A 361-nucleotide genomic window follows, 5' to 3' on the forward strand; every position below is an offset into this window, starting at 1 on the left:
AGTGCGGCCTCCGAGAAGTGGCTGCTCAGCCGGCCGATGACCAGGCCCTGGATGACCTGGCGGGGGGGACACAGGAGGAGGGTCGGGGCTGCAGCCAGGGGCACCTCCACATCCTTTGCAGCCCAGCCCTTAGCAGTGACCAGTTCTAAGGCAGACGGGTGGGCCCCAAGGACCCTGGGGAGACAGAGGAGGGGGGTGGGGGCCTCACATATGCGCGCACACACACACATGCACGCACACATACACACGCTCCCACACACGTGTGCGGCCAGCCACTCAGAAGTCCATGATCACATTTACTTCGAATCCCGTCTCTTTAATGTCAGGGGCGATGAGCGTCCTAATCCAAGAGGGGCCGTTT

Source organism: Myotis brandtii, unplaced genomic scaffold (genome assembly GCF_000412655.1).
Source record: "Myotis brandtii unplaced genomic scaffold, ASM41265v1 scaffold940, whole genome shotgun sequence".
Classification (NCBI taxonomy): domain Eukaryota; kingdom Metazoa; phylum Chordata; class Mammalia; order Chiroptera; family Vespertilionidae; genus Myotis; species Myotis brandtii.